The 23,808-nt window shown below is 39.6% G+C and overlaps 1 protein-coding gene across 25 annotated transcripts in view; it reads left to right on the top strand.

Annotated features, from left to right (window-relative positions):
* The first annotated feature begins 302 nt into the window (after positions 1-302).
* The window catches only part of Pam (peptidylglycine alpha-amidating monooxygenase), a 299,955-nt gene continuing 276,449 nt past the window's right edge, over positions 303-23,808 (top strand). For 8 of the 25 annotated variants that reach the window (XM_008838042.3, XM_008838041.3, XM_029565910.1 and 5 more), the window contains exon 1: positions 306-456. The gene's annotated coding sequence lies outside the window, so the exon portion shown is untranslated. Of the gene's footprint in view, positions 457-23,808 lie in introns of all 25 variants that reach the window. The other 17 variants (XM_029565914.1, XM_029565907.1, XM_029565917.1 and 14 more) reach the window with 5 other exon arrangements.

Here is a 23,808-nt window from a genome sequence, read left to right as displayed (position 1 = left end):
CCTCGGGAAACATCTTCCTGAACCAGAGTGGGGCGGAGGACGACTTCCACATTGTCTTCCGCCTCTCTCTGCGCAGCAGTCGCGGCCACCGACCAGGGCTTGCCTGAAGGGACCCGGGGACTCCGGCGGGTCCCAGCGACTTTCAGGCAGGGCCCCCTCCCTCTACCCGGTGAGAGAGTTGCAGCTTCCCGGGTGCAGCACCGACTCCCGGCTCCTCCCGGCGGAGGCGGAGCGAGGCTGGGGCGTGGACTGCGGGGAGCCGCCCGGGGGAGGGACTAGGGGGCAGTTCCCAGCGCAGCCAGCCGAGCGCAGCGTCCCGGGAGGAGGGAACCCCGGGGCCGTCGCCTCTGCCGCGTGCTCAGCCTGTCCCCGCCCAGGGAACCGGAGCCTCCCCTGACTCCGCCCGCCGCCCGCGGGCTCCCGCTTCCGTCCCGGACTGAGCCTGCGGCCGCGCAGGTTGGTGCCGCCCGCGCGGGGAGAGAGGCGCGGGGTGCGGGTCCGCGCGCGAGCGGGGCGCGGAAGTTGGGCAGGGCCGGGATCGGGCTTCTCTCTCCTCCGCCACACTGTCCGGCACTGGCGGGGGTAACCTTCCTCCCGGTACGGGGTCGGGGGATCCGGCTCCGAGCGGTCCTCGCCTTCCCGTCTGAGTCCCTGGGCCGGAGCTGCGGGGGTTTCGTCCCCCGCCGTCCTCACCTTCGCACTTACTGCGCCCTCGCCTCGTGAGGTGCATTTGTTCATTCGCCTTGCTTTTTGTTGCCACTTGGACAACTCTAAGTGACAGTGGGAAAGCCCCTGGACCCCAGGCCGCTCATTGAGACTAGTTTGGGGGAAGAGGGGCCCGCGGCGCAGGTGGCGATCAGCAGCAGCGGAGTAGCGACCTAGGGCGCTGGAGTACCAGCCAGTGCCTGGAAACATGGGGATTCCTGATCCTCATCCTTGCGGTGCCTGCCCAGCTCTGCCCTCTTCCTGCTGTTTTGCCAGTCTTAAGAGTCTATGGAGTACTCCAGAGAAGGGCGATCTGTAGAGCAGGTTGGAAAGTGCCCGCCACTTCCTTTACTAGTTGTCTGATTCTGTCACTTCATGTGTGCAGCCTTAGTACTCTCCCCCATCAGAATCTCCGTTGTTAGGGGCAGAATGCGCTTTGCTCTGCTGGCCGCCGAGGATCGTCTTGCAAGGCTCCTTCAGGACGATTTGAGAGCATTACGTGGGTTTGAGTTAGGGTTTCTGTGTAATGAAGCTGCATGCTGGCCAGTCCTCCCCCTGATGATCGGAGTTCGAGTCATCTAGGTGAGGTGTGATGAAAGGTGTAGATGGTTTGGCCTGTAGCTCTCTGAGGCTGATAGGCACAGCACGTATTTATTTTCTGGAGCGGGTAAATAGGGTTCGTAGTTGAAATTGTCGTTTACTTACCAAACTCTAGGTCCAAGTTGTGAACCTCTATTTCTGTGGTCATAAAGCTTCAACTACCAAGATCTGTGGCCTCAGTCTTTAAGAACTTTGCTTCAAATGTTTGTGTTCTGTACTATCATGTTGTGGGATTTGGCCAAAGAACCCAGAGAGGAGACCTTTGAGTTCACAAGAAAACAGCCTTATTGACTGGCCGGGACCAAGGCGAAGTTATCTCCAAAAGAAACCTGGGGCCCTGAGCTGCATGCTGTCTTACTTGTAATTTTATAGTAAAAAGTAACAAGCATCAGCAGTTAGCTACTCAATAGTATATGATTGGTTAATTCTAACTCTGGGAGAAGGATGAAAGGGGACTTTTTAAAGAAAGGAAAGTGGTTTTTATAACCTCGAATGAAAGAATGTTTTGTATTCAAGGAAAGCATGAAACGGGGAAGGATTCCCCTCAGAGCTCGTGAAAAACATCAGTTGCTAAGCTGCATTAAATTTTGGGAGTTCTCTTTTCCATCCTATATGCATATTTAAATATACTGTTAATTTTAATAGGAAGGAAGGAGACCTTTATCTTTGTAAAGTTTAGACATTTAACCTAACTAAGGATGCAGTATCTCATGTGTCAAATGTCAGTTGACAAACACAGGTGCAAGAAACATCCTTTAGTTCCTTTCTACCCACTTTATGAAGAAAAGCAACTAAATGACCTAAGGAAATCATATTAAGATTTGATATTAAATGACTGAGTCCTGTTGTTTATGTATATCTTAATTTAATAGACATTTTCATGAGTCCCTATGTTGTGCAGTGCAGTCTGCTGTGTGCTTTTAAGATTACAAAGCATGGGAGATATTCTTGCCATAAGGGATTTCCAAACTACTTTACTGACACCATTGCTTTAGTTCATATTTATGATACCAAGTTTTTTTTTTTTTGTCCAGTGAAATGCTGTCAAGAATGCATTATCTAAGGTCCTTTTATTTAATAATTTGGTGACTCCGCCTAGCAGATTGGAATAAATACCAGACTTCCTAAGTATGCGCTTTCTAAACAAATAGCAGAATATGCGGAGATAAAGTGAACTTTTTTATAGTTTAGAAAAGCATCTTAGAAAATATATTATATGATAATGAACTATTTAAAAAGCTCTTGTAATTTCAACCAACAGATCAATAAACTTAGGGAACCTACATACAATTTTTTCTCATCTCCTTGGGAAAGGAAATTATAATACCTAGAAAAAATATCCAGAGACTGTAAGATTTTGTCTTTTTATTTTCTTCCCCTTTTTCATGAATGAAATTTTTTTTAAATTATTGCACGTATTTATATATGGGAGAATTCAGGTGCATGTATGGACGTCACAAGACAGCTTGAGATTCTTGGCTCTCTCCTTCCACGATGTTGGTTCCGGGTATCAAACTCAGGTCTTCAGGTTTGGCAGCAAGTGCCTCTACCTACTGAGCCATCTCTACCACCCATGAATGTAAATTTTTTAGTGGGCTGGAGCTTGAACACCTAAATGCTTGATGAATTTTGAATTGACTCTGGAAGTCTGCCTTAAAAAGTAAAAAGACTCATGGTGAAAGTTATTAATAAAACCAATTCTTTATTTGGCTTGGAGTACTGGATGGATACGAGTTCTACCTAAAAAAGATTGACATCCAGGCCCCTCCTTTCCAACTAAATTGCATTCCACATGACTTACTGACACTAATTCTCCTACCTGAGGAAGAATTTACCTATCTGCTGGCTGGGTGGCATTTTTCAGGCTGTGTGAACATGGGACTCTGAGCATTGATTCAATACACACAATAAGGCATAGCAGGCTGAAGGGCAGCCTGAGGGATGTAGTGTTAACTTTACACCAACTCTTAGAGCTCAGTATGTTTGCTTTCTTTTTTGTGAAGATTAAAGATTCTTGTCACTGCCTTGGAAACTATGTGGTTTGATAGAAGAGCCATGAATATCAAGCCAGAGAGCTTGTTGTTTGTGTAAGAACTCTCTTCACTTCTTTAACTCCTTTAATCTGAAAGAACTAATTGTTAAAACTACATAAAAATAAATAAATAAATAAATAAATAAATAAATAAATAAATAAATAGGTTATGAATAAAGTTGGTGGTGGTACTCTGTGGTCTCCAGTCTACCTGGAGAAACTGTAGTCATCTATTATCTCCTGGGTCTCTTATTTGTTTTGGCTTGAGACAGTCTCACTATGTAGTCCAAGCTGGCCTGGAACTTATTGTGTCTATCAGGCTAGCTTCAAGCTCATGATCTTTCTCTCTCAGCATATCGAGTGTTAGGATTATAGGCCTGCACTACCATTTCCGACATCTCCCACTGTTTACCATGCTATTGTTTCAATGTTGAACAGATAATTGATAGCAGGAATAAAGCTCTAATTCCAGTTGACAAATAAAGAATTCTGTAGTTTATTGTTAACCCCGTGTGGGCTTAAATCATCCATGGCACATTAAAAATCTTTTTCTAAATTATGTACAGCTAAAAATTTTGGCTTTGTGTTCTGGTAGACCTGGATTTAAATCCTTCCCAGGTATTTACCTGTCCTTTAACTTTGGGAAGTTACTCAACTTCCCAAATCCCTACTTTCTCATCTCCAGAATTTGACTAGTAGTTGTACTTTTTTAAGGACTAAGTGAGCTAACCCAGGAGAGGTGGTTAGAGTGTCACCTCTTATTTAATGCAAGGTGTGAGAGAGAATGTCAATTCAAAGGTCCAAAATTTAAAATAAAAATACTTAAATATATACCCCAAATGTTTTGAAGTAGCCATTCCTCATCTAAGTACTGTCAATTATTTATTCAACACGTGTTTATCAAGTTCCTCCCACATGTGTGGCTTTTCCATAGGCACTAGCATGTAATGCTATTCATGAAAGATAGTTACTCTCTTTCTGACCTAAATTTTTAAGAGGGATGCTGTGAACAAATCCATAATGCTATAAATTATGCGATGATAGGAATGGTACAGAGAATTACAGAAGATGTGGTGAGATGTCAGGGTCTTGGATGGTCAGGCCTAACAGTGCATCATCTATCTTCATCAAGTTGGTGGTAGTCAGTGGTCAGTGAAAACTTGACAGAGGGTGTGACTCTACTAAGACCTGAAGCACGAGCAGTAGCAGGTCAAGAAATTGGAATTAAAAGAATATTCCTGATCCAGGGGAACTTGAGAATGGAAGTCAAGTAGAGAGGGTAAAAGAGTAAATTATTGTGAACAGGAGGGAAGCCATGGCAGCCTGGAGAACCCAGACTTTGTCTAAAGAGAACCAGCCAAGCAGTCTCAGGTTGGGATGCAAGCCAAGTGCTGCCAGATGTCTGAATTGTAGAGCTACACTTAAATTTTATATTTATAAAAATTTCTCAAAATATAAAATGCATAATGTTTTTAAACAGTGTTAAGTGAATGGAACAAGCCAGACAGGTAAATTGTAATTCAATCCCAGGCCACCACTGTCTGACTGCCACCGTTATGGAAGTGAAAGAAGTTTTGACTGGCTAAAGAAATAGATTTAGAAGGATAGTCAGAGTAAGTGCCCACAGATAGACACACAGTGACACCAGTCAGTCACGTGGAACTTGCTGAAGAGGACAGTGACATGTTAAAAGGGCAGCAGGTAACATTTAGGACTGAAACAGGCATGACAGGATTAGGCTTGTTGTTACAAGGTACATTCTGCCTCCTTAGTAGAGAATGCTTAGGAGTCAGTCATGGAAGCAGGATATCCATTCTGGAAGTTTGCAGAAGTTCTAGCAAAAATCACCTGTGGTTGCAGACAGGATACTCAAACCAGATGGGGAAAGATGGCAGATATCAGAGATATCTGTGTCAGAAACCCTATTGGGAAATAATTCTCCATTACTCACCTGAGTTTGTGCACCTCTTATCAACAAGGGAACAGGTTACTTTCATTGTAGATTCTCTTCTCAAGAACATTTGTATGATGGACAGCCTTAGAGGTCATCTCCCCCCATCCCCTTTGGAATAAATTAGACATACTATTCAAAATGAGAGATTTGGGTTCCATAGCTCTGGGTTTCCCTCCTTCATTGTGAGTCAGTGGGTATACAGTTCTCACCTGTCTGTTCTTGTCATACTGTGGGAGCTGGGTTTCAGGGATCAGATATGACTATGCTGATATTCTTGCTATTACTCTTTCTGCCAGTAATGTAGTCTTTTGCCTTTGACCAGAATCTTTTCTCTTCTCTCAATATCCATGAAACTGTGACATGCTAACCTATTGGCTAATAGATAGCAGTAAACTCTTGGACCTTTATAGTTCTTGAGAGCCATTATCTGTACTGTTTAAATTTAAGCTCAAACCAATTAAAATGAAATAAAGTTTTTAACATGTCAGTTCCTCAGTTGCATTATCCACATTGCACATGCTTAATACTGGTAGGTGGCCAGTAGGTATTGTACTGGGAAGAGGTGATAGAAGAACATTCTGCCATTGCACAAAGTTCTATAGGACTAGTTTAAAGCTTCAGGATTTTTTTTTTATGTTGATGAAATAGAGTTGCTGATTTTGACAATGTAAAGGCAATGCTTATTTTTATGTTAGATTTTCAAGAGTTTATATAGATGAAATATTTTCAAGTTGAATAACATACACAATACTTAGCTGGGAGAGAAAAGTAAAAAGTTATCCACAGTGCTGCCTTGAAGTCAGGTGTCAATAGAAGTGTGGTATCTATACAGCATTACTCAAAGCTATGCCTATCTAAGATTCAGATATGTGCAGGGAGCTTTAACTTCTGAACACCATCTTGAGCTTCACCTTAGCGTGAAAGGCCAAGAACAGTTAGCAGTGTGAATCTGGAACATACCACGCAGTGCCTGCTTCAGCACAGCTGATCTAGACGAACATAGGAGAAAAGACAGAAACAAGATTTCCACATGACTTTCATTCAAGGAACTTAAGAGGACAGCCTCAAGAAAGGAAGGAACTTAACCCAAATAATAAAACATAATACTTTAAAGTGCAACTTTGAATGACCCAGCAGAATTGGAGGGCAGTGCCAAGCAGCCCGTCTGTGTCCCCTATCAGGGACACTCATCGGGAGCAAGGCATGGACCATAAGTTAAAAGTAAAAGGACAGAGAAAAATAGGTGCAGTAGACAGGAGCCCCAGCCAGGAAAGACAGTCTCTCCCTACACTGAGGATGCTTTTGGCTGCTTGTTCTATTAAAAAGAGGACAGCTCTAGAAACAGCAGGAAGGCTGAGGTCCTCAGGAGACTGCTGCCTGCCATTCAATAGTCAAAAATGCTGGACTCTAAGTTTCAGATATTATGGATTTCATTTACTTAGGCCTAAAGAAGCTGTTTTAGTAGTTACTGTTTATTTATAGGAAAACTGATAGAAAGTTCCAAAAGTATTTATATACCCAACCCAGAACCTACCAAGGAGGCTACCTTTTAGCACTTTTGGGACTTCTTAAAGAGATAGATAAATATTGCAGTACCGTGATAACTGTAGTGTTGAAGAAAACATTTGTATAGGTAGGTGTGCACGCATTTTTTATTTACATAAATTGTTGCACGAAAAGCCCTTAGCATCATAGATAATCCTCAAATTTCAGTAAATTTGGAAGAAGTCAAAATGTACTTTTAAGGTTTGCAGAAAGCAGACGTTTGTTATTAGTGATATTTTTACTCAGTTTCATTTTAAAATGTAGCTTTGTTAACCCTCTTTTGTTTTAATTGTGAATTTTAAAATCTTATTTCTACAGGCATGGACAAGGCTAGTGGTCCCCCTATAGTCCCTCTTCCTCTGCTTCCTTAAATCTGGTATCGGTGGTGGTTATTTACTGTGCTTTCCTTTTCCTTTTGTTTGCTACGGGTCTTGCCAGCCCTTGGGTTTCCGTGTTTCTCCATTGTCTTCTATAAACATAAACATGGACATAGTTATTCTTGTATTTTGGAAGATCAAAATCTTCCCCAGTTTTTGCCTTCTTTCCTAGGCATGGCATGGTAAACAGTCATTTCAGAAACTGCAGTAAAACTGGAGAATGTGCTGAAATTGTTGGTGTGCCCCACTCAGAAATAAAATCAGGAAACTTACTGCTCAGTGCAGGAGCCACTGATGGGCTCAAAGGAAGGGCAATGACCTCAGATTGTTTTGCCCATCAATGTTCCAATGCACTTTCAAAGAATCCCACAATAAGGAAATAAAAGCAAACTAATAAGCTCTTTCTTTCCCTCCAGAGAATTTAGAATTGTATGGATTCTAATGCTTGGGGAATGAAACACTAACAATGAGTGTTAAAAAAAAAAAATTGGTCTTGTCCTTTAACCCATGATAACCTGTCGTGCTCAGAACTTTTTAGTGTGTACATTTTCTCTAGCTTCACATGAGTAACTTTAATCAGAAGCAAAGTGGGTTCTTTCTATTATATGCCATTTTCTCCATGGCCCTTGCCTCACTTACCTATTACTGTATGCCTAATCGACCATACTGAAATGTCTTTAAAACATTTCCAGGGAGCTAAGGATTTTTTGGAGATTTTTTTTTTTTTTTTTTAGAATGGAAAATGCCAAGGAGAGAAAGTTTGAATGGTTTCTGCAAAGATAAATGTTTCCAGAACAGAATGATGAGTCAAGGAGTGGTTAATAGAATATGCAAATTTAGCCTTTCACCTAGTTACTGTCAGAACCTAAGTCATAACTGTGCGTTTCAGTAAATTGTTTGAACTGGTTCTTGTCTGGTTCTTTAATGAAGCACATTCTGTTAGTCCCATTATTTTGCAATCTGTCATGACAGCTGTTTCGAAGTTTATACTGTTCTGGACTCCTTTCTCTACCTCTGTCTTACCATCGTCAGATTACAAATTTTCACTACTATCTTTGCTTTCTGCTTTACTTTAGTATTTATAGAAAGTTTTTATATCAGCATGTTTGACATTGACTTCTAGCTCTTTGGTTTCCAATAGACTCTCTTCTTCCACTTATTTAATGAATATTTACTCAGTCTAGCCATATGTGAGATGCTAGCCTTTTCTCCCTTCCTTTCTTCCTTCTTTCCTGTTTCAGTGCTAAAGATCAAACCAACTAATAATTATATTGGTACAAAGGAAAATGAATCTGAATAGAGCAATGTGATTTTGAGAGCTTGCATAGTAGAGCATGAAGAAGGAACACTTGATCAATATCTGAGATCAGGGAGTTTGAGAACAGGTGGGAAGAGCCTATGGAAGGTAGAGAGAGCTGTTCTTTGTTCTCTGAAGAAATGACCTGTTATAGAAAGGAACAAGCTGAAATGAAGTAATAGAGGGTAACTTGTGGGTTGTAGAGCTGGATGGGGCTAAATACCAGGCCAGTTCATACAGGAACTTGCTGTTTGGGTTAAAATTTTAGTCTTCATCCTGAGAACAGGGGAGAATATTTAAGTAGGAGCTAGAGATTTAATATGACTTGTGTTGGAGATTATCTGTGGAGTAATGAGTTGGAAGGGAGCCTGGATTTCACTACAGAGAAGTTGGGTAGCTTCTGAATACAGGCAAGTAGAAGAGATGATGCACCTGTGACATGTATTAGAAAACAGGTAGTGAAGGTAGAAAGTCTGTTAGTTACTTTTCTGTTGCTATGATAAAACACCATGACCAAGGCAACTTGTAGAAAGAAGGAAGAGTTTATTGGCTTACAGTTACAGAGGGAGAAGAGACCATAGTGGCAGAGAACCGTGACAGAAGGCACCTGGAGCAGAAAGCTTCATGCTCACATCTTCAAGCAGGCACTGGAAGCAGAGACAAACTGGAAGTTAGCAGGGATATATACTTTCAAAGCCTGCTCCAGAGATCTGCCTCATCCAGCAAGGCTGAACTTTCTAATCCTCCACAAAGAGCACCACCAGCTAGGGACAAAGTATTCAAACACTTGGCGCCTATGGGAACATTCTTGTTCAAACCACCACAGAAAATGTTCCAGAGTTGCCATCAGTTGAATGTGGGAATAAGATGATGTTTTTCTTCTTTTAAAAAATATATTTTTTTAATTTTTACGTGTATGAGTATTGCCTGCATGTGCACCTGTGTTGTGCAATGACCATGGAGGCCAGAAGAGGGCATCGGATTCCCTGGAACTGGAGTTACAGATGGTTGTTAGTCACCATGTGGGTACTGGGAACCAAACCTAGGTCCTCTGCAAGAGCAGGCAGTGCTCTTAACCATTGAGCCATCTCTTGAGCCCCTAATATTTTCTTTTATCCATTCAATAGACAGTTCATGAATTTCTACTTAGATTTCTGTACTAGGTTCTGCAAATAAAACCATGATCAAGAGAGATGAGATCTCTGTACTCATGAACTTACTTATTAATAGGAGTGATAGGTAGTTACTAAAAATATAATTTGGGACAGTAAAGGTCCTATAAAGAAAACTATAGAAGGATCAGAGCACAGACCATGAGAGAGGATCCTCTTGATAGTACTTGGGAGAGATAATTCTGAGTTAACAGCACTTGAATGAAGACCCCAGTGAACTACGGGAACTAACCATGAAAAGATCTACAAAGCCAAAGGAACAAATAGAAGATCTTGAAGCAGGAACAGGAACTCTTAGTCCACTCCACAATCTCAACCACCGCTGCTCCTGCCAAAGATGTCTAGAAATATGTGAGGCAAGAAGTACGTTAAGGATATCTTACTAGAAGCTAAAACTGAAAGCAGCTGGTCATTTTCTTTTCAGTCCTGAGCAGTATTTTAGAGTTACATTTCTAACATCCCCAATCCCAGGTAGGCCTGCCACTCAGCTGGTGGTGACACAGGCGGCTAAGGGAGGCTCCTTTATCATAACACACCCTGCTCAAGAACTGACAGGGAAAAATACATGTCCATCTTCAGTGATGAGTCTTACCAGTTCAATTAAAGGGTCCCAACCTTAGTTCAATCCTGTTTCCAATTACTGCTGTCTCTGAACTCCTCCAGCCAGTTTACCAAAGGCCTTTCTCTAGTATATACTTATACATTTACATAATTTATTCTTCTCCCTGGCATCACATTTATTCATCATGATGAATAAATTGTCTTCTATCAACCTGCTTCCATCTCCTTTCAAGTCTCGGTTCATGAGTTATGGGTTCTTTTTTTTTCCCCCTTTGTCAATTTCTTCTGATTTATTCCCTCTTATCTACCTGGATCACTGAACTCGTCAGCCTACACAGTCTGTGATTCTATTTTTGTCTTTCTTTTTTGAGTCACTTGAAGAGGCACTACCTTTAAAGTGCCAGCATTGTTCCAAGTTAAATATTTATGAGTGTGTTATCGTTTCATAGAAAAGCTTTGACATTAATACTTGCTCTGTTGCACATTTATATTGGGTGCGGAGAGAAAATCCCTTCTGTCCTCTTAACGTTGCTGGAATAATCTGACAAAGATCAAATAAGTGATAAAGCATACACACTTATCATGCAAAAGGAAAATGGAAGGACCATGATTATACACTGAACTCCAATTATTCAGAAACTTGTATACCCCTTTTACAATTTGAATGGTACAAGGCCTCTTTCCTGATACTATGGGTGGCCAGAAGCAATAAAAGTCTTCCTTCACACTAAATGTTTAGCATTCCAAAACAAAATTGTCTCATTTGTCTGTATGGTTCTTGGAACCCGTGTTTTTGTATGTGTGTGTGTGTGTGTGTGAGAGAGAGAGAGAGAGAGAGAGAGAGAGAGAGAGAGAGAGAGAGAGAGAGAGAGAGAGAGACAGAGACAGAGACAGAGACAGTGAGAGAAGAGACAAAGAGACACAGAGAGAGACACAGAGAGAAGAGACATATAAAGAGTCAACTCTCTGAGATTCAGATTCCCTGTTAATAATATGAAGATGATACTCCTCCCCTATTTCACTCATAGTTTAGTAGTGAGGAATAAGTAAAGGCGACCAATAAAATGCGTTTTAAGGAGGTGTAAGACCTTCTTTATAATATTTTAGGTGAGTGTACTTAACCATCTCTGTCTATACTGCAGGTTTCCCACACTGTTTCTTTCCCACAGTGTGGAGTCCTGTGTATGCTGTAGGATCACTATGAGACTTTCCAAGTTTCCAGGAACACTGCAAGCTTTGGTCAACCCTATCTGCAACATATAGATTTATTTCCTAAAAATGGGGGGGGTGGTACCACAAACTGAGTGGCTTAAGCAACTGAAATGTATTGTCTGGTACTGGAGTGTAGAAACCTAAGGTTTGAATGCACCCGCCCCCCAATGTGTATTGGAAACATTTTCCTCATGCAACTGTTGGGTGGTGGAGCCTAATGGGAGGTGGTTAAGTTGTGAGAGTGAATCCCTCAGGACTGAATGCCAGTGGCAGAATGGCTTTAGGCTGTGAGCTCAGTCCTCTAGTTTTTCCTCCCTTTTCTCACTCTTATTTTCCATCATGGAAATGAAGCAAGAAAGCCCTCATCAGACACCTTGACATTGAACTTCCTGGACTCAAGAATTGTGAGAAACTCAATTTCTTTGCTTTATAAATTGCCCAATCTGGGTACTCCCTTATAGGAACAAGATCAGCATATTGACAGGGTTGGTTCTTCTGGGGGTGGTGAGGGACGCTCAGTTGCATTCCTTTCTCTTGGGTTCTTGTGGAGCCATTCCTTGTCTTGAGATGTCTTTGGTTCTTCACATCATTTTTCATGTCATCCTTCTCTTTATGTCTGTCCCTTTGTCCAAATTTCCCCTTCTTATAAAGGACATAACCATATTGGATACCTACCCACCCTAATAACCTTGTAATTTGATCATCTGCACAGACCCTATTTCTAAGTCCCATTCACTGGGACTGGAAGTTAAGACTTGAAAACCTTTTCAAGGGGCAAAATTTAACCTCCATCAGCACAGTGCAATATATAGGCAAGAAGGGGTAATCACAAACATGGAAAATTGACCAGTTACTCAAGTGATTCATACAGGAAATGAATTGGGTACAGAAGAGATACACATGACACAGGGCAAAATAAGTAAAATACTTTATAAAAATACATGTGGAATTCTGAAGGTTCATCATTATTTTAGAGTTCTGCAAGTCCTATCATTTTTTAATTGGCATAAATAAAATTATAGATGTCTATCCAAGAAAAAGAACAAAGAACCAATTAGGTTTTCTCCAAATTTTAGTAGTATATTCTATTATTGTACTGATGTTTTTGGGAAAAATACGTGATTCATGTACTTGTTCATTCACATAGCCCCTGTGTGGATCATTCTTTGTGCATTGTCTTATTGCTTCAGCTGGTTTGGTTTGGTTTGTTTCCCCTCCTCCATGCCTTTCTTTGCCTTTCTGAATATCCACATAGGGTTCTATGTCACAGACTGGCCCATCTCTGCTAAACACCCCAGAGGGCCGATAGTCTTTATTTTATGAGATGTGCATGCCTTCATTAATTAAAAACTCACTTTCCTCTTAGACTGGAAAACCTCAGAATTCTCTAATGCTTACATTGGTTTCTTTTTCGTTATTATTTTGTGGGTTTTTTTTTAATAGTACAGGAAGAGTTTGTTACACTTTCTTCTGTTGACATTAAAGAATATGCAAGTACTAGGACAGGCATGGTGGCACAGTCCTTTAATCCCAAAGGCAGTCAGATCTCTGAGTGGGAGGCCAGCCTGGTTTACATGGCAAGTTCTAGGCCAGCTAGGGGTACAAAGTGTGACCCTGTCTTTAAGAAAGCAAGCAATAAACCAAAAAACAAAGAAACGAACAAACAAAAAATATACAAATAATTGCTTTGTACAGATTTAACCAGCTTGGGAATTGAGATATCTCATTTACCTGGCAGCATGCCTAGTGTCGTAGGCCTTCTATAATAGGAAGAGTGAGCCCTGAAGATGGGGTGGTCTTTCCTTGTGCACCTGGCTGATCAGTTTAAAGGTTTAACTATTTTCTATTTCTAACAGACACATAGCTTACACCTGAGAGACCGGGTGTATAGGAATTCAGAATTTTGTGAATAGAAATTGGATACTTGACTTTTGCTTAGAAAAGTGGCTATTTTGTTGTCAACCAGAAAATCTTTCTTAGTCTACTGCCCACATTCCAAATAGCTCTATGCTATTTTTAAGCAGGTTTTTAATTGCTGTACTTTCATTAATTTGCTTCATTATTATTGCTGCATGGAGATTTTCACTAAAGCAAAAACAGCCAGACTTTATTCCTGTTTATTATTTATTTTTTTCTGCAAAATATAGTGAAAATAAACAATGGATTTAAGATTTCAGTGCTGCTGTACAAATATATTTCCTCTTGCTGTTTTATTAAATAGTTGCTATCCAGAAATTACAGTTCTAATCTTAGTCTTTCAACAGAATTTCATTTTTTTGAAACTATAAAGGAGTGGAGACTTGTATGAAAAGGATACACAATGACCAGGAGATTACATTTTTGGTATTTTAATCTTCATCATTCTTCCTTGCTCTTTTAGAAAGTTTTCTCTTAAATATTTGTCCATCAAACATAAACACTATAATGTCAACACAGTCCCTGAAGTGATGATACCATCCACCCAAAAAGTGTGGGCAAGCTGATGATGTTGATTGAGAATTTCATGGACCTGGGGTTGAGGACAGGGCTACCAGGTCATTTGTTCCTGGACCCTAGATAGACTATTTAAAAATTTTTTCTTTTTATTTTTTTTTCTGCAGTTGTCTATTATTATTCCAAGTTAAAATGTTTGTATATTTATTCTTTATCCCTAGAATATGAGCTTCAGGGCACACCTGAGGCCATCAGTGTGATCACAGCATTCAGTAGAAGGCTTTGACATCCAGGGTACTTAACCGCCAGGCTCTAGAAGCATCATAACCTCAGTTTATATGAGTTGTCTTATTTGATATACTTTATCCATTTCCAAGACAAATATAAAAAATATATATACTTGAAAAGTACAGGGGCATTTTAGTGATGGTTAAAGGTATGGACTCAAGAGTCAGTCTGCCTGAGTTCAAACCCAGTGTCCAGCATTTACCAGGCATGTGACTTCAGACAAATGAGTCAGGCTCCCTCTACCTTAGTTTAATAATCTCGGAGATTGAATACCAGTACTTAGTAGTAGTACCAGACACTATTTTAAGCATGTCACATATTTTAATGTTTTTAATTCTCACAGCTACCATGCGAAACAGATGCCATTTTTTCCATTTAAGGATAATGAAAAATGAAGCATTGAGAATTTAAACTAGTTTGCCTAATAATACCACAGAGGTGCCAGGGGTTAGGGCCAGGATTAGAATCCACAGTTCTAGCTTGGGGGACTGTGTTGCTCTGGTCAGCTTGTTGTATGGCAATAAATGAGATCATTCATGTTTGCACTCCAAAAAGTACCAGGTACATATAAGCACTCAGCCTACTTTGATAACAAGGACACAGATGTCTGCTACTGTAATGGTGAGATGACTCTGTAATTCTTATGATGGTGATGGCTCTAATTGCCATTAATATTACTTACTCCAATTCATCATATCTGAGCTTTAATAATAGTTAATAATTTTTCCAAATGCTTTTGTCTATGAAAAACAGCTTTGATAGTGTCTCTCTAGGTTTTTGTTTTTTTTTGTTTGTTTGTTTCAAGGCAATAACACTGGTATTGGCTTTTAGAGGGACTTGTATTTGCTTTTAATCCTGTTCTTTTAGTATGCCTGTGGAATAAAGTATTTTGATGCAGTGGAGTCATTTGAAGGTTGCAGCTGTGCTGGGAAAAAACCCCAAGAATTTTGACCAAACCTATTGGGAATTATAAACTTCTGAGCCTTTTAGAGTCTCTCCAAAGAAGTTAAAATAGGTATGCTTGTAGCAATTTAAAATGCTTTTTTTTTTTCAGTATACTGTATATTTGATTCCAGGGGATAGAGTTTGGGGATGGTTGGAATGATACCATCTAATAAACTTTTTCATATCTAAAAGTTATAATTGCTTTAAATCATTTTGGTTGCTTTTTAAAAGTGAAAGCAAGCCCATTTGCTGATGGGAATGAAATTGAAGTTCTTTGTCACTAGTGCTGAATTCTAAGCAGGCAGAACATAGAAGATGGGATGAAAGTATTTCCTTAAGCATTGCTCTCCTGGGGTTTAAGCTCACCAACTTTGTAATGTTAACCAAGCGTTTTTTCTGTGGGTCCACATACTTGGTGATGATGTTTATGGCTCCTTCCTCTAAGTGCTTTGTGTGCCTGGTGGCTTAGCCCAACATTTTCCACAGGCTCACAAAGGGGGAAGGACATTCAGAATCCTAGAAGAGGAAATTGATGTTGGCACTGCTGCCTGGAATGCTGAAATTTTTCAGAGATAAAGTTACTCTGTGTGTCCCAAATTTTGTAAGGAGGAGCCTACTGCCAACTGGAGAACAGCATTCCGGAAGTTTCTAGTCTCAGTGATCAGAGGGGCTCTTTCAGAAGTCTGAGGTACACTAGAAGGAGAGGTTAGGTTTAAAAAAGTAGAAACATTTGCATTCATCTTGGTAAATGCAGGACTTCAGTATCATAGTAAATTGCTCCTTTTTATTGTGGGAACTTCCTTTGGCATAGACAGTTGGCACAAATCATGATTGTGCCTCCTATCGGATCCTGGTCATGTGCACATTGTGGAACTTCTGCATGTCTCACCTTTTTAATCTTTACACAAAGACTATCGTGCACTATTCATATACTGTGGTAGTTATTCTTGATGTGATGCATGTAACATATTTTACGTATGTAAAATGCCTGATACATTGTTAATTGCTTTGTGAATGTTGCATATTATTAGAATTACACGTTGTATATATGCCTAAGCCTAGATTACCTCTATTGTTTATATAGCCTTCAGTGTAAACCATGGCCCCTACCCTGTGGAAGAGGAAACTAAAGTTCACAAAGGTTAATGGCTTTCTTTTGAATGTGGCATCATCTGTTTTGTACTGTGTTCTTCCCCCCATGCTTCTTTGCCTGTGCCCCACAACACTGAGTGACGAGGGTGCCGATTGATTTTCCTTAAAATGATGATTTAGTTATGCAAACCAAGAGAAGCCCATGTGGTCATTAAACCTGGGAGATATATAAACTCTTTTCAAAGAAAAACATCTTTGTCTCCAGTTTGATTTAATTACATTTGTCAAAATGTGCCTTAAATATGTTCAAACTTGGAGTAAATGTCTTAGTTTATAGCACTTACACAGCTATAAAGTAAAGCAAATTTGCAAATGAAATGTCAGCAGCACTGTAAAACAAAATTTGAGCATTTATGTTAATTTATGTGATAGATGTTATTTTGCTGAAAGTGACTGTCAGTTTTGGGTTCATCCCCACTTGGGACAGATTGCATGTTTAATCTTCCTTTTGATTTAATAAATGTATCATAAAACTTGTAACACTAGTTTCATATGATTCAACCTTAAAGATGTCTTTTCAGATAAACGTGATATAGGTTGTAGTAATCATTTCAGGGCACTGACAGTTCTAAATGATAGAGCTTCAGAAGAGCAGGTTTTAATGGCTTTTACTTGATGAAACTGGGAAGTTGTTTATTCCCAGGGGAGTCAAAATATTGATCCCATGTTTTGCTGTTCCCCTCATGTGTTTCACTGTTCTCCTCATGTTTGCTTCTTCTAGGCCTATATTTAAGACCAGGAATCTGACATCCTGGCTTCACATTGCTGCAGTATATTTATTGATTGATAGATTTATTTATTTACTACATTGTGAATTGAACCCAGGGGCTTGCACATGCTAGACAGATGCTCACCTCTGCCCTACTATGGTGTTTTCAACATATAAAAAATTCTATGAATTTATATTTCTTTGTGATAAGCTGAAATTGTTGGGTCAGTAGGTATATACAGGTCTTACTGTGTGTTGCATTTGATTGCCATTTGTGGTGACAGTACAGAAGACAATCCAACCTGTAGGGAGGGAGCAAACTTTCTGCCAAGACCCAGAAGCTAAGTCATGTACTACGGACTCTGCTGAAGCTATTGGCCTCCCCCATTATATCATAAAAGCCACCAGTGAGTATACATTGACTTTACTGGCACTGGACTGTACAAACTTAAAGTAACTTTCATGTATCACACAATATTCTGGATTTAATGTTTTTCAGAAATTTGAAAAATATTTTCAGCTTAAAATTGTGCCAAGCCAGGCATTGGGGCATTTGATTTGTAGGCCTAGAAGAGGCCTGCCCTAGACAGCACATGGTATTGATGGGCTTTATAAACAGCACGTGATGCTGTAATATGCTTTCCCCTTTCCATTTTTATTTATAGAGGCATGATATGCCAGCAGCTGTAAAGTGACATTGCCCTTGAAATATGACCTTTCATGATGTAGTTTTCTCATCTTGAAAATCATGGGAGTTTTTTCTTTTTACCTCAATTAGGGGAAGTTAATTAAGCTGGACATTTTAATGGTGAAAACGACATGTGGCTAGAATGAGGAGTGTATGGCTTAGCTATTATTAGTTCTTTAATTACTGTTGAGGTTGAACAATTTTTTCAGGCACTTATTACATATGTAACTTATTTTGTTTGTTCTTTTGCACATTTATACCATATGCGGACATATTTATATACTATATTAAGACTACAACCAGTTGCCAGGGATTTTACAGTTTGTTTTTGTGTCTTTGCCTTTGGTTTGTTATGTGGTAGATTTTTTTGTAGATGTGGTATTTAAATTTTTATGTTTTAGTTATTGAAGGTAATTATTTTAGAAGTTTAAATTATTGAAGATAAATTTGCACATTTATCTTCACTATTGTCTTTATTTTTATAATACTTTGAGGCCTATACTAATCTGGTCAGAGGGACTTAAAGGACAGTTTTTGCTCCTTGCCCTCCAAGGTCAACTAAGTTCCACGGGACTATGGAGAATCTCACAAAATGTCCTGTAACTGTGGTGAGTCACCTGTCCTCTTGATCAAGGAGGCCATGGAGACCCCACCAAATGGACTTGAACCAGTGTCCAGTCTACAAAGAGGAGGGTCAACACAGAGGAAACATTTCCTCCATGCTTCCAAGTGAAGCCAGCCACAGTTGAGCAGGACCTTTGACTTATCTTCACATAGATGGAACTGGTAAAAGAAAGGAGCCAGGGGCTCCTCCCAAGGCCATGTGACCCCTGAGGAACAGATCCTCAAACTACCTTAAGTGTAAAAATAAATTGGTTTATCTGGGCCAACTCTATGGTCTTAAATACCCAAAAGGAAAGTATAACCAAAGATTAAAGGGATCAGTATAATTCTTTAAGAGTCCATGTATATAGCTAAAGGCTACATAACAAGAAGCAATGCCAGACAGGAGATACCTTTCTTTGAGTTGTTGACTAGGGTGATCCAAGAGACTCCCAGATAGTAACCCAGCATAGAACTGGGAAAATGAACAGCAGACCCCAATCTTATCTAAAGGAATGGTGATAAGATTGATTGTATTAGATAAGGAAGAGCTGATCTTCCTAAAACAAGGAACTCTAGATAGGCTGGCTAGACTCAGAGGATGAACTAGCTCTGGGGAACCACTGGGGGCACTGATAACACAGTGGACAGTAACAGGGATGACAGAGTATATGGGCTCCAGTGGGGGGGGGGGCTATGGGAGCATGTATTTGGGATGCAGGTGTAAAGATGAATAAGATTGTAAGATTGGGATGTTATGTATGAAATACACACAAAAAAATCAATAAATTTTAAAAATGAGCTGTATTTGAGGAAGAAGAATAAAAATTTGCTCCATGTTAATTAGTAGATATGAAAAACATTACCATTGAAGGGCATGGCAGCCAGCTGGTAACTCACTCTGGCCAAAGATCTTTGGCTAATCAAGTCAATGCTATTCCACCAATGTGCAGGTCTTGCCTACTGCTGACTTCTCAGTCAAGATCTAGCATGCTGTCGCCTGTACTATGGGGTTTTCTGTATGAAATAATATATTTTAAAATGAAATGGAGATCTTTTTTAAAGGTTAAAACCTCATTCAATTTGATATCTTACAGGGTTTATACTGAATACAATAATGTATAACTGTATTAATTCAACAGTGTGAACCTAAAAATTTACAGCCAATCCTGAAAGAGATGCATCTTTGCTCTGGAAACTATTATTGAATATGTCAATGCTGTTGTAATGAAATGCTTCTACTAATTATATGGTTATTAAATACATTTTAAAAATATTTTTAAATACCCTTGGGAGTTGGGGAGATGGCACAGCAGGCAAGAGAGTTTAGCCTGTAGACATGAGAACCTGAATTCAAGTCCCCAACATACACATAAAAAATCTGGGCATTGCTGTATATGCCTTTGACTAAGGCATTGAGGGTGGAGCCATATGGATCTCAAGAGCTTGCTGGCAGTCAATGTAGTTGAGAGAGTGAGCTTCTACTTCAGTGAGAGACCCTATCTGAGCAAAGTAAGGCAAACTGGCCCCCACATGTGTACATACAGGTGTATATTTCTGCATACTCACATGCATGCAACACACTTTCACACTAGCACCTGCCACCCCCAGACATACAAATACTCTCCTCCCAAGCTAATATTTTTCTTTGTGTTTACTGTGGCTGTTATAATACTGCATTTTGTTTAGTTTATGTGTAAGTATTTAGTGATGTCTAGTACTTTTACAAATATATTCAGCACCACTAAGTGAATAATCATCTCCTCCCATTTAAATTACTACTTTGAACTTTATCTAGATATGTAGTTAAATGGAATGTGGCTTGAATAATATCTTAAATCACTCATCAACATGACACTTCTGTGTGGTTTATAGCATTGTATTTTGGTGTAATCTGAAGAATTTTATGTTGCTGTATGAATTTGTGTGTATCTGTCTAGCTAAAGAATCTGTTGACAAAAGCTAGTGGCTATTTTGAGCATGCATTTCACATTATCGACTATAGTCTCCTAGTTGCAGCATCTCTAGAACTTTATCAGTGCTGTCAACCTACAGGTAACAGGTGTTCCACACTGTTGTGTTGATGCACTGGTAGGCCACAGTCAAATTCCACTATTTTCTGTAACCCACACATTTCTTATCAAAGTTATTTCTTTGACTCTAGAGATTTTGGAGATTTGTTTTTGTTTTTAAATTTTGTGACAGACCACTTCTCTCCTGGTCATTGTATTTTTGCATTTGTTTTTGTAGGTGTGCAGATTAGGATTATTTGGGGAAGGGGATATTTTTATTGTAAGGTAGTTTTCTGTATGTGGAGCTTCACCTTGCTTGAAATGAAAATTTTACTTACCATGTAGCAATAAAACTAGTCATATGAAAGTGTGAAAAAAAATGAATCAGTATACAAATTGACCTGTGTCTGGGGAGAAGGTATGTTTCTATTAATTGAAAGCTATTCTAGTTACTCTTTCATTGAGATCTACTTAAATACCCTACTTAAAATTGCAAATCTTTACCTCTAACTTTAAAAAAACTTTGAATATTAATGTTCTGTCTACATGTATGTAAGTGTACCATGTGTGTGCAGTGCCTGAGTAGTCCAGAAGAGGGTGTCTGACTTCCCAGAACTGGAGTTACAGATGGTTGTCAGCTGCTATGTGGGTGCTGGGAACTGAACCTGGGTTCTCTGCAAGAGAAGCCACTGCTCTTAACCACTGAGCCAGCTCTCCAGCCCCTTCTGGTCTGATTCTTGACCTCTTTGCCTTACTCCTTTCTTTTGAGCTTGTTATTCCCCCCCCCACACACACACCCTTGTAGTGTGTCCCTTCTAGATTTGAAGCATCCTTAGGGACTGGAATTTGTAGACGTTTAACAGGTGCAGGGTAAATATTAGAATTAATAAAATTCAAGATAGTGAAAAACCATGGTTAAAGTAGGTGTTTCTAGAAGGGATAAAATTACTTAATTGCTTATGAGATTGATGCTACTGGAGAATTTAAAAATTAGCCCAAGTCAAGCCTTTTCTTCCCAGAAGGAATCTGTGGGTAAAATGCATGTTAACAAAACAGTCGTTCCACTAAGAGGAAAGTGATTCATATTTGAATATGTGAGGACTTAAATGCCATCATTCTTTCCCAGGGCCTGTCTTATTTTGTGAAGGTGCCCTCCTCTCTCCTTGAAATGGGACTTCTTAAACCCTTTCTCAATTTTCCTGAAAGGTAGAAGCCATTGTCATTACTGTTCTCCATTGTTATATATAAAAAAAATGAGAGAAGTTGTTTTGCCAGATTAGAGATTAAGATGGGATGACTTTATTTTTCTTCCATGATAGTTTAAATGAAAGGCCACCTGCCAAATTTCTGACTATCCTAAGGACCCACAGTCATCTCTCCTGCGGCTAGAACTATGTCCCTTGTGCCTTCATACTTACATGACATTGTGTGATATTGGGGGTAAGCAGGCTAGATTTTCAGTGAACACTCCTTGGGATCCCCCCCCCACACACACACACTAGGTAGAAAAAGTTCAAAGGAGAAAACATGCATCACAGGAAATTTTAAACTCTCTTGAGAAATTCTCTGTGAGAATTGCCTTTAGCTCTTACCTTCCTGGAAGACTTTTTTTCTAAGACTTGATTTGTGCTCTTTCAATAATTGCATAATGCTCTTCAGCAGTCTCCTTGGTTTTGTCCTGTACTTGTGTTTATGTGTTTATGTTTGTTTTGACTCCTTCCTAGGTAGTAACACTGTCAAAGGCAGACAGATTCTCTTCTACTTTATAATTCCCTAGAGTATTCTGTCCAGCATTTTAAATAAGAAACACTCAATTAATGTTTGCCTAACAAGTAAACAAGAGGGAAAATTAAGGTTTCAGGAAGGAGATTGTAATATTACCAAAAATAACATTAAGGAGTCAGGATAATCAGAACTGACATTTGGTCTCCTTGGCACTTAGAGGGAAATGAAAACTGGACTGCTTCTGAATGGATAAAATGAGGCATGGCACTGCTTGCTAGATGATTATTATGGTTTTCCTTCCAATGTCTGGTCTGTGGCATTTGTTTCCAAAGGAAGCTAAGCCTATGGTGATTTAATCTTGCCAAATTAGAAACCTCTGCAATGAGTCATTCCTGTTTCCATTTAGCTTGTTTCTGCATGGAAGAGGATCACATAGACAAACAACCAAAATGAATAAAGCTAGTTTTCTGGTGGGCTGGTGAAAACAATTTTGGCAGTTTGTCCTTGTCATGGTTCCCATGGCGATATCCTGTATGTAGATGCTGTGCAGGTCAGGCTCTGTTCTACTTTTGGGGAAGTACTTTGTGTGAATTTGAATCAGGCAGTCCCCTGTGCACAGAGATCCAGTGTCCACATGGCTGTAAGAGAGAAGGACTTGGGGAGAAACCCCGGGTTTGGAAGTCTTGATGGGCTCTTTGCTGCTTTCAATCAGATTTCCACAAAGTGAAGGAACTGAGAGGTAGTCTGCAAAGCAAAGATTCTCAGTACCACTCAGCCAGTCAATAAGTGTTTCATTTTTAAAGTGTTATATGCTTTAGAGTGTCCTTTTGACCACCAAGAGATGCAATTTTTTTTTTCCTGCATATGAAATTTCAGATTATATCATGCCTCATTGTATAACATAAGAACAATACTAGCAGCTTATATTTCAAGATGTAAATGTTTAGCTGTGAGTACACTGGAAGAAGACATAATGAAATATTCCAAAACTTATATCTGCAGAAAGATAGCAATATATGGGACAGCTACACGTGGAAATTGATAGTCTTTCTTTTAACAACTACAAAAATAGCAAGGATGGCACTGTTGTTGGTGATAGTGCATTTTCAAAAACAATGAATAACTCTTGGCAAGATTTCAAATCAAGCAAAATACTGCTGTCTTTTAATTCATTTAATTCATGTAGTATTTTTATTTTAAATGCTGAAATTTGAACCAAGCAAAACATTCTTTGTGCTGGTATGCAAAGTGGAGTAGGGGTTTAGGCTCAGAGAATGATCGAGGTTTATCACCCGTGTGGTATGTGGAACATGTCCAAGTTGAGTTGAGTTTTGGTACATTTCATTCAGGAGCTTTGTCTTGCACATTGCATATAGTGTCTTTGGACCGAAGCCCCAGGCCAGCAGCCCTCTTCCCACATCAGCCTGAGCAACTAGATTTCTGAATGGCCCACTAGGAGGTGTTACTGCTTCCCAGGAAAACTCACTGCTCTAAGGTACAGTCTCTTAGACCTTGGCACCTGCAACATTTTTGCCAGGTAATTCTTTGTTGTAGGACTATTTTGTGCATCAAGAGCATTTATCAGATCCCTGGCTTATACCCAGGAAGTAGGTGCTTCCTCAGTTGTGATAACAAAAGTGATTTCATATATTGCCACATGTCTTCTGGTGGATTGCCTCAGGTTTAGTACCACTACTCTGAGGACTACTAATTCAACAAAATCTATCATTAAAATGAGCGTATCTTTAAAATAATGAGGTATTTATTAATATGGCTAAAAAAAAGTGCATACCTTATA

This window comes from Nannospalax galili, unplaced genomic scaffold, assembly GCF_000622305.1.
Source record: "Nannospalax galili isolate Female #2095 unplaced genomic scaffold, S.galili_v1.0 scaffold578, whole genome shotgun sequence".
Lineage (NCBI taxonomy): Eukaryota > Metazoa > Chordata > Mammalia > Rodentia > Spalacidae > Nannospalax > Nannospalax galili.
The sequence above is the reverse complement of the archived record's forward strand: the minus strand, read 5'-3'. Positions and strand labels throughout refer to the sequence as shown.